The sequence below is a fragment of the Vulpes vulpes genome, chromosome X, assembly GCF_048418805.1.
Source record: "Vulpes vulpes isolate BD-2025 chromosome X, VulVul3, whole genome shotgun sequence".
Lineage (NCBI taxonomy): Eukaryota > Metazoa > Chordata > Mammalia > Carnivora > Canidae > Vulpes > Vulpes vulpes.
Window position 1 is genome coordinate 38420456 of NC_132796.1, and position 10694 is coordinate 38431149.

Here is a 10694-nt window from a genome sequence, read left to right on the forward strand (position 1 = left end):
TTTCTTTATGGGCAGAAGTCTTGGGGGATTTCAAGTCACAGCCACGGCAGTTTGTTTTCTTCTTAGAAATCCCCTTAGGCAGGGCCATAGTAACAGGCCTCTATGAAGTATCTGTCATATAGAAACAGGCCTTGAAGTTCTGGAGCTTTCCAAGCATTCATTAACATGAGGGTAAAGCGCAGTTAAGCTTGGAAGATGGATCAGGGACAGACTAGAACAGACATTCCAGAGTTCCCAGGTCACCAAGCTGTTCACTCAAACTAGTGGCTTCTTCATAAGGGCCTTTAAAATGCTAGCTTGTGGGCAGCCCCGGTGGCTCAGCGGTTTGGCGCCGCCTTTGGCCTCTGGCGTGATCCTGGAGGCCCGGGATTCAGTCCCACGGGCTCCCTGCATGGAGCCTGCTTCTCCCTCTGCCTTTGCCCCTCTCTCTCTCTCTCTCTCTCTCTCTCTGTGTCTCTAATAAATAAATAAAATCTTAAAATAAATAAATAAATAAATAAAATGCTAGCTTGTGCCTGTGCAGTTTGTGCCACAAGGTGTATCTGGACTGTCTGTTCTAGCTCAGTGAATTCAAATACGTCACGTGTAAACAGTATTTTTATGGTTATGTAATTTATGCGAAATCTCGAACATGGTAGACTCTATAGAACAAATGACTCATTTTCCTCTACAAAAATATTGCAAGGGTTGGGGGGGCGGGAGGTAAGGGGGAAGAGGAACCTATAAGCTAAAAGGAACTTAAGATACATATCAACCAAGTGCAATGTATGAAGCTGATTTGTAGAAATCAACTGCTTGTATAAAAATAGACAATGGGGGAAATTAGAACATCTATTGAATATTTGATGACAGGATTTGTTTTAATTTTTTAGATGTGATAATGATATTGTGGGAAGGAAGGGAGGAAGGAAAGAAGAACAAACAAACTTGGCTGACCTTTGCTTCCAGTTCCTGGGAGCTAACCTCTAAACCCTTGAAATTGCCTAAGTGATTGAAGTATCTTTGTTATTCACGGTGGGTGCTTTAGCCTCTGCCCTGTACTAATGAGATGGCTCAGGGTAGGAGATGACTCAGGGTGGGGACTGGCCCCGACAGAAAGACCAACTATGTAATTAGAGGGTTGGGGCCGTGAGCCACATGTATCAGCTTGACCTCTGGGAGCACAGAGGGCCTGGAGATTGAGCTCAACCACGTGGGTGATGATTCAATCAATCATGCCTACATAATGAGACCCCAAAGAAAAGTCTGGATACCAAAGCTTGGGTGAACTTTCTGGCTTGGCAATATTCCATATACTTATTGCCACATATCAATGCTGGAAGGGTAACGCATCTTTGACGACGTGGGTGGAAGCTTTGGAACCCTCCCCTCTCCAAGGCACTGCCCTAAGCATATCTTCTAATTTGCATCCTTTGTTTATAATAAATGTGACTGAATATAATAGGTTTCTGGGAGTGCTCTGGACCTTTCTAGTAAGTTAGCAAATGTGAAGGTGATTTTGGGAAATCCCTAACTCACAGCTGGTGTCAGAAGTGTTGGGCAGACTTGGCAGTCTGAAGGATGGTGCCCTTTACCTTGAGTTAGGCTAATTCCAGGTGGAAAGAAAAGTCATTATCTTTAAAGATACATATGGAAAGATTTACAGACAAGCTAGTATGTCTTAGATTTGCTGAAAAATAATCTGCAGGCAGGGAATGGGGAGAAGGCAGTCGGGGGACATGGGTGAAAAAGATCAGCCATATGAAATCACAGAAGCAGGGTACTGGGAACATAGGAGTTCATGAGATTATTTTCTCTATTTTTGTGTATGTTTTAAATTTTCCAAAATGAAAGCAGTGATCCAAATGGGGAAAAAATATGGATCCTTACTTTATATCATGTGGTAGGCAGAATTCTAAGATGGGCCCCAAGATTATGGAGCCCATGGTATACTCGCAGCTTCTCTTAGTTATTTAATCAAGCACTAATCTAGGTTCTGCTGTGTAGGAATGTTGCAGATGTAATTAAGATACCAAATCAGTTGACCTTAAAATAGGGAGGTTATCCTGGGTGGGCCTGACCTAATCAGGTGAGCCCTTAAAAAAGACAGGACTCTTCCTGAAAAATAGATTCTCAGAGAGATTTGAAGCATGTAGAAGAATTTCACACAAGGGATCTTCCTTGAAGATTGCTTTGAAGATCAAGGGGGGGGGGGGAACACGTGGCAAGGAATATGGATGGCCTCTAGAAGCTAGAGCAGCCTCTGGCTAATGGCCAGCAAGGAAATGAGAACCTCAGACCTACAGCTGCAAAGAACTAAATCCTGTCACAGCCACATTAACTTGGAAAATGAACACACAAATAGTCAACAACTAGATTCAGCCTTCTAAGATCATCAGCAGAGAATCAGCTATTTTGTATTAGACATGTGAGCTGATTAATCTGTGCTACTGTAAGCTGCCATTAGTAGTAACGTGTTACACAGCAACAGAGAACTAAAACACACGGTAAACAAAAATAACAAATTCCAGTTGTGAAAAATAAAGCCTTACAAATTCTTGAACCCAATTTAGGAAAATATATTTGTGACCAAGGTATAGGGAAGGATTTCTTAAATATACAAAACGTGAGATCAATAAATTCAACTATACTAAAATTACATACTTCGGACCTATAAAATACTCTCAAAGATAAAACAAAAAGAAAATCCATGGACTAGAAGGATGTTATTTGCAAAACATAAAATTACAAAGATGATTACATAAGAAGATCTTACAAATCAACAGGAGAAAAACCCAAATGAACCAGCAGAATAGAAATTGGTAACTCACAGAAGAGGAAGCTTAAAGGCCAAAGGATATATAAAAAGATATGCAATATGACTGTTCATCAGAAAAACACAAAACAGTAAGGGAATGCAATTTTACCACCATTGGATGACCAGCAAAAATAAAAAATTCAGATACTATTGAGTTTTGATGAGGATGTTGAAAACAGAAAATCTCATGTCCTGCTGATGGGAGTATAAATTGGTACTGGCATTTTGGTGAACAATGTGACAATATCTAGTAAAATTAAAGATGTATATACCCTTTGACCCAGCAGCCCTACTTATGGGAATATATTCCAGAGGAAATGTTATACAGCCATGAATACCAATGCAACAGTATTTGCAATATTGAAAAAACACAGACAACCTAAAATGTCCATCAGCAGGAGAATTAAGTTATTAAGTTCTCTTTTTTTCAGTCCTCAATAATGCTGCTTTAATCCTGACTGCCAAACTATCTGCTAGCCTGTGAGAGAACCACACCAGTGGAAAATGAACCGCTTATTTCACTGGTTCTAAAAGTTACCCATAATTCTCACAATTGTTGTCATCCGTAGAAAAATGTTTTTACTGACTGTGATCTTCAAAAAAGGCCTCTGAGCCAACAGGGATCAAAAGTGCCCAATATTTGGAAATGCAATTCCACCCAAGGATGAAATGACTTTCTAAAGTGAGCTGGAAATTGCTGAGCCGAAAGAGAATATGGGTAATCCAAGTGAGGCAAATGAATGCTTCTAAGCCACTGAAAAGGGAATATTCTTTTGAAAGGCGCTCCCTCACACCACGTGAGAATTAATTTCATTTAATGAGAAAAGGATAAGCAAAGGTTAGTGTCAAAAAGTCAATCTGTGGATGGATTCCTCCCAAACATACTAGCCCTGGGTTCTCATAGGACGCAATCAGCTTTTAAAATTACCTTCAAACTCTCCGTCTTCATTCTGGTTTTTATTTATACCTTCCCATCTCAAATGGCAAATGTCTGAATGAGATACTGACTAGTAAAACATTACATACCTTCCAGAAGTATTCATGTGTGGATTTAACAAAATAAAATAGAGAAAGGATTTTTGTATCTTTATCTGTCCACGGCAAACTTTGACTTTTAAAGGGGGTAGATAGATAGATAGATAGATATAGATAGATAGATAGATAGATAGATAAATAAATAGATAGATATAGATATATATAGATAGATACAGATATAGGGTTCAATCCAATTTAGGAAAATATATTTGTGACCAAGGTATAGGGAAGGATTTCTTAAACACACAAAAGGTGAGATCAATAAATTCAACTATATTAAAATTACATACTTCAGATCTATAAAATACTCTCAAAGATAAAACGAAAAGGAAATCCATTGACTAGAAGGATTTATTTGCAAAATATAAAATCACAAAGATGATCACATAAGAAGATCTTACAAATCAACAGGAGAAAAAACCCAAACGAACCAACAGAATAGAAATTGGTAACTCACAGAAGAGGAAGCTTCTCACAGAAGAGGAACCCATATAGATATTGGGTTCTATATCTCTATCTATCATCTATCTACTATCTATCTATCAATATCTATATCTATCTATCTACCTACCTATCTATATCCATTGTAGACCAAATGTATATTTCTTGATTTACATTGGATGCTTATCAGGGAGTACACATAAGAAACAGGTATACATTGTGTTATTTATAATTACATGTCTTGGATACTACCTAATACCTTCCACTGCAGTAATTGACTAAACAGAACTAGCCAAGAGACATTTTCCCATTTTTGCTGATAAACGGTTAGAATTGAATGATATTTTAAAATTCAAATAATGTATTTTCCTAAAAGATTCCAATTGCAGAGTTATGTATGACATGCCACAAAATATATGTGAGTTTGATTAAGTTTTATGAATAATCTTATCATGTAATTACTCAGATTTATCACTTAAAGTTAAATGAAAATTCTTTGTGGCAGAAGGTTTGTCTGAATATGAAAGTGTTGATTTTTGTTGTAGTTCGCTCAGTTTGGACCATGCCGCGTTGTGACTTGCAAAGCCATTTTCTTTTTGTGCTAATTATCCAAAAGTGAGTTCAAAGTGTTTTTCCATTTACCTAGGTATGCAAAAGCAAAAAGTTAATTGCTAAGTCAAAGTGCTAGGCAAAGGCTCTAGATTTCTTTAATTCCGACCCTAATGACTCTTAACATGATGACTCTTTTATTGGGCTAAAGAAGACTCTACGGCTTAAAGCAATTACCGAGCTCAAGGAGATAGAGGGTATCATTAGAACAAACTGATGAGAGATTAAAATAATAAATAAGACCCTCTCTTAGTCTGTTCAGGCTACTGTGACAGAATCCCATAGACCGGGGGGGGCGGGGGGGGGGGGCTTCTAAGCAACGGACATTAATTGCTCACAGTTCTGGAGGCCTGGGAAGTCCAAAATCAAGCGGTGAAAACCCACTTCCTAGTTCATGGGCAGCCGACTTCTTGCTGGGTCCTCACATGGTAGAGCCAGGAAGTTTTCTGGGGCTTTATTTATTTATTTATTTATTTATTTACAAAGATTCTCTTTATTTATCCGTGAGACACACAGAGAGAGGCAGAGACACAGGCAGAGGGAGAAGCAGGCTCCATGCAGGGAGCCGGATGTGAGACTCCATCCTAGGACCCTGGGATCACACCCTGAGCTGAAGGCAGATGCTCAACTGCTGAGCCACCCAGGAGCCCCTGGGGCGTCTTTTAGAAGGGCACTAACGTCATTCATGACAATTCCAGTCTGCTGACCTAATCACTTCCCGAAGGCCTCACCTCCTAGTACCACCACCTGGGGGATTAGGTCTCAACATATGAATTTGGAGAGGACCCAAACATTCATTCTAGAACAGACCCTTTACCCAATACTCAGGGGGGGGGAAGGGCAGTAGCATACCCTAGTATGCTAGTACAAGAATGGGCAGGGCTGCCCATTGGAACCCCACTTTCTGGGCCAGAGCCTTGTTCCAGTGAACCTGAGCTCTCCTTTTCCCATTGTGTAGCCAAGATATTGGCTATCCCCTCCCTTCCAGCAGCCTTCACACAGGGTTGACAGGGATTTTGTTCTCCTGAGAGAATTCAGCTGGGCCAAAGCATTCAGAAGCAACTTAGATTTTCTGAAGTCGATGTAGGAAGGGATTACATCCTTCCTGGCAGAACAAATTCAATCCCTCTATTTTTCTTTCCTATGCCCCCACTTGCTCATCTGGCCACAAAACTGCCTCTTCCTGACAACCTCCCCGCCCCGCCCCCAATACACACACAGAGCAGGGCTTTGGCACCCCTTCTGCTTCTCCCACCTCTGCCCCAGGTTCTGGCCTTGTCTTCAGTATCTCCACTGATTATATCTTATATAAAACAGTTTGGCCCTCTTACAAGTCCAAATTTGTCCTCTGTCATCTGCTGAGCAGAGTCCTCCATTTATGGGACCCATCTTCCCTAGGGTCCAGTCAGAGATTATAATTAACGACTACAAAAAAGCTTCGTGTTCTCTCACACTTACTGACCTGCCCCGGCTGCCTCACAGATTCAAAGATAATGCAAGTAAAAAATAAAAATAAAAATAAAAAGAAATTTAAAGTAGGCTCCACACCTAGCATGGAGCCCAACTCAGGGCTTGAACTCATGACCCTGAGATCAAGACATGAGCTGAGATCAACAGACACTTACCTGACTGAGCCACACAGGTGCCCCATAAAAAAAATCTGTTGAATTATAAAGAGCTATCCACTTTTTTCCAGTGGTTATTTATTCCAGCCTCTCCATTTTACAGATGATACAACTGAAGCCCAGAGATGTTAAATAACTTGCCCAGAGAGTTGTAAAGATCGACTTTAAACCTGGTCTGTAGCCCACTGTTCTAGCATTCCTTCCATTAATCTGAACTGCTGCAGGTGATTTGTGGATGTCTGGAGGCTCTGCTTCCCCACACTCCATTAATTTGGGATTAAATGTGACCTTTTCTTAGGCCCCTCCACCACACTCATGCAATCATTCACACAGATCTCATGGTTGAAAAATGGAAGAAAAGGCACCATTTACTCTTTTCCTAATTTGTTTATTCAACAGAGATTTATTAACTACCTACTAGGTTCCAGGCAAGGTTCTAAACTCTGAAGATATAGCAGTAAACAAAATAGATGGAAAACCCATGCCCTCATGGACTTTGTATTTTCATGGGAAAAAGATACAATAAACAAATACATTAAATATTTAACACAGAAGATGGCAGAAAATGCTACAGTGAAAAATAAACCAGGGAAGGGTCATAGGGAGTGTCACTGGGGACAGGGAGAAAGTTGATACTTTAAATAGAAGAATCAGACAGGGGCCTGAGTGGCTCCATCAGTGAGGCATCTCCCTTCGGCTCAGGTCATGATCTCAGGGTCCTGGGATCCAGCCCCACATCGGGCTCCCTGTTCAGCAGGGAGTCTGTTATTCCCTCTCCCTCTGTCCCTACCTCCCACTAGTGGTGTCTCTCCTAAATAAATAAATAAATAAATAATCCGAGAAGTCTTCCCAGCGGAGATGACATTTGAGCAAAGAGGGAGCACCTTGGTGGCTCAGTGGTTGAGCATCTGCCTTCGGCTCAGGTCATGATCCCAGGATCTGTCCTGGGGTTGAGTCTCACCTAGAGCTCCTTGTGGGGAGCCTGCTTCTCCCTCTGCCTATGTCTCTGCCTCTCTCTCTGTGTCTCTTATGAATAAATAAAGTCTTTTAAAAAGAAAAAAAAGACCTAAAAGAGATGAAATGTCAAATGACGACTGAGAGAAGAGCATTCCTAGCAGAAAAATCAGCCTATAAAAAGGCCTTGGAGCCAGAATGGTGAAAATGGAATGAACCAGGGGAAGATCAGCAGAGCAGGGCAGAGAGCTGACAAGGAATATCATTGTGTAGGCTCTTATGGGCCACAGTAAGCTCTTTGGCTTTTAATGTGAATGACAGGGCAGGCTGTTAGAGGGGTTGGAGCTGAGGACTGACTTCTACTTCCCCATCCCTCCTGCTGCCTTCTCTCTCCAACACTGCCCACTCAAAGGTTCAGAATGAGGGTATCAAGGCAGTAGGTCCTAGTGGGAAGCTCAGGAACCCCTTCTCCTTCCACTGAGATACCTGTCCTTTAAATCTTTCATGGCAGGAAAATAATAATAATAATAATAATAATAATAATAATAATAATAGGAATGCCTGGGTGGCTCAGTGGTTGAGTCTCTGCCTTTGCCTTTGGCTCAGGTCACGATCCTGGGGTCCTGGGATCAAGTCTCGCATCAGGCTTCCCGCAGGGAGCCTGCTTCTCCCTCTGCTTGTGTCTCTGCCTCTCTTTCTGTGTCTCTTATGAATAAATAACATCTTTTTAAAATGATAATAATAATAATAATCATTGGAGAATGTTTGAGAATCTGAGGAAAGTGTTTTCTAAGACCTCTGTGGGTTGCCTAAAATCTTTTTGCAGAACAGGATGTAAAGAAAAGTAGGACATATGAGGTTAGGAGAGATAGCTGGCCCTTTGAGGAAGTTAAGCAACAGAGAGCTATCACACAGGTAGAGGCAGAAGTAGGGCTAGGACACAAGTAGAGGCTCTGTTCTAGTGCCATTGCTGTTTATATAGCAGGATGCAAAATATTTAGAAAACCCAAATTAGATAAGTGGGACTACATCAACTAAGAAGCTTCTGCACAGCCAGGGAAACCAGGAACAAAATGAAAGGCAACCTATGGGACGGGAGAAAATATTTGCAAATCATGTATCTGACAGAGTTAATAATCAAAATATACAAAGAACCCATACAACTCAATAGCGAAACAAAACCAAACCCCAAATAATCCAATTTAAAAATGGGCAGAGGAACTGAATAGACATTTTTCCAAAGAAGACACACAGATGATCCCACAGGTACATGAAAAAGTGCTCAACATAATTAGTCACCTGGGAGATGCAAATCAAAACCATGATAAGCTATCACCTGACACCTATCAGAATGGCTGCCACCAGAAAGATAAGAAAGAAAAAGTGTTGGAGAGGATGGGGAGAAAAGGGAACCCTCGTGCACTGTTGGGGGGACTGTAACTTAGTGCAAGCCACTATGGCAAACAGTATGGAAGTTCCACCAAAAATCAAAGGTAGAACTATTAAATGATCCAGCAATCCCCCCAGCCCAGGTGTGTATCTGAAGGAAACAAAATCTACACCCTCATGTTCATTGAAGCATTATTTACAGTAGCCAAAACCTAGAAACAGCCTAAGTGTCCAGTGATGGACAAATGAATAAAGACAATGTGATATATATATATATATATATATATATATATATATATATACAGATAGATAGATAGATAGATAAATATATATGAGAATAGCATTCAGTCATAAAGAAATAAGGAAATCCTTCCATCTGTAACAACAAGGATAAAACTTGAGGGCATTATGTTAAGTTCAATATGTTGGACAGAGGCAAATACTGTATGATCTCACTGATATGTGAAATCTAATAAAACCAAACTCATCGATGCAGAGAACAAATTGTTGATTGCCAGAAGCATGGGAGTCAGAGGTGGGGAAATGGGTGAAAGTAGTCAAAAGGTACAAACTTCCAATTATAAGATAAATAAGTTCTGGGGATGTAATGTACAGCATGGTAACTATAATTACCAATATTGTATATTTTGAGAGATGCTAAGAGGGTAAATCTTAAAAGTTGTCATCACAAACATTATATGGTCTCATTCATTTGGGGAATATAAAACATAGTGAAAGGGAATAAAGGGGAAAGGAGAAAAAATGAGTGGGAAATACCAGAAAGGGAGACAGAACATGAGAGACTCCTAACTCTGGGAAACGAACAAGGGGTGGTGGAAAGGGAGGTGGGCGGGGGGTGGGGGTGACTGGGTGACGGGCACTGAGGGGAGCACTTGATGGGATGAGCACTGGGTGTTATTCTATATGTTGGCAAATTGAACACCAATAAAAAATAAATTTATAAAAAAATTCATCATAACAAAAAAAATTGTGACTATGTGAGGTGATGGACATTAACTGAATTATTGTGGCGATCTTTTCACAATATATACAAAGATCAAATCATTGTATGGCACACCTGAAACTAATATATGTTATATGTCAATTATATCTCAAACCAGGGAAAAATTAGTATTTTCAATTTATGGAGAGGATAGAAGGAAGGAAGGAAGGAAGGAAAGAAGGAAGGAAGGAAGGAAGGAAGGAAGGAAGGAAGGAAGGAAGGAAGGAAGAAGAAGAAGAAGAAGAAGAAGAAAGAAAGAAAGAAAGAAAGAAAGAAAGAAAGAAAAAGAAAGAAAGGAAAGACAAAGAGAAAGAGAGGGAAAACCCATACCCTTGTGTATTTTACATTCTAGTGGGGAAAAGATATGCTAAACAAATACATAAACTATTTAGCAAGCCCAAAAGACAAGAAGATTCTGAAAGGGGAAGTAAAGGCAGCCCTCCTCCAGAGGAAAAATGTGGCTTTGAGGAGGCTGCTTTATGTTGTATGTTGTCACACACAAATTTTTTCTAATAGGAATCAGCAAAAATAGGGAAGAGTCTGGAGAGGTGTCAAGTGGTGACTGGGAGAGCAGGTCCCTTGCCCTACCCAGCACTGCCCAATTCCCCATGTGCTCACAAGAAACCCCTCCTTGAGTTCTGGACATTATACTGCTCCATAATCTTTGGTGGACTATGGGCAGGACTTATTCAATGAGATGAGGCCTGAGCACCTCTCTTGATGGAAGCTGGAGTGATTTCTGTGCAGAGGCGGACCACACTGGCTGGTCCAGTATAGCCTTTGTCTAGACACAGTTGATACTGGAGCCTGGGACTCTGGCCCATCATTCCCATGTATCCTT